This window comes from Micropterus dolomieu, unplaced genomic scaffold, assembly GCF_021292245.1.
Source record: "Micropterus dolomieu isolate WLL.071019.BEF.003 ecotype Adirondacks unplaced genomic scaffold, ASM2129224v1 contig_8019, whole genome shotgun sequence".
In the NCBI taxonomy this organism is placed as follows: Eukaryota; Metazoa; Chordata; class Actinopteri; order Centrarchiformes; family Centrarchidae; genus Micropterus; species Micropterus dolomieu.
The window spans coordinates 43-572 of NW_025737005.1; the positions used below are offsets into that span (position 1 = coordinate 43).

General features: G+C 44.2%; 1 non-coding gene across 1 annotated transcript; it reads right to left on the reverse strand.

Annotated features, from left to right (window-relative positions):
* Nucleotides 1–247: 247 nt before the first annotated feature.
* Nucleotides 248–321, reverse strand: trnan-guu. Its single transcript has one exon. It is a non-coding gene; the product is annotated as a tRNA-Asn (tRNA).
* Nucleotides 322–530: the final 209 nt, after the last annotated feature.

Here is a 530-nt window from a genome sequence, read left to right on the forward strand (position 1 = left end):
CGTTAACGTCTTTCATTCCTTTTTTAGTAAAAGCAAAGAAAAACAGACTTGCTGTTCACTTCTAGGATGGCATGTGGTAGCGGAAAAGCCAACACCGTTAAGGCCTCTGGAGTCACAAGAGGACAAAGGGATGAGCTAGGACTGGCGAGATCAAGGGACAACGTGGCACTAGTCCTGTTTGACAAGAGGTACTTCGCAGTGGACGAAACGTTCAAAGAGCATGAACTTCCAAGGGCTAAAGAGGAATCGTCCCTGGGTGGGCTTGAACCACCATCCTCTCGGTTAACAGCCGAGCGCGCTGGCCAATTACGCCACAGAGACGTGTTTGTTAATCTTTCAAAACATCACGTGTACTCGTTTTCCAATCTCGGTTCCATGATGCTCAAAAGCCGTGTCCTTTGAAAGCAATTCACATATCGCGCCACTCACTCCTAGACTGATTTGTTTTTGTATTAGATGTAAGTTGATTATATTGCCCTAATTTTTATAATTATAAGAGTTTGATGAACTGCAGATGACATGTATGAGAA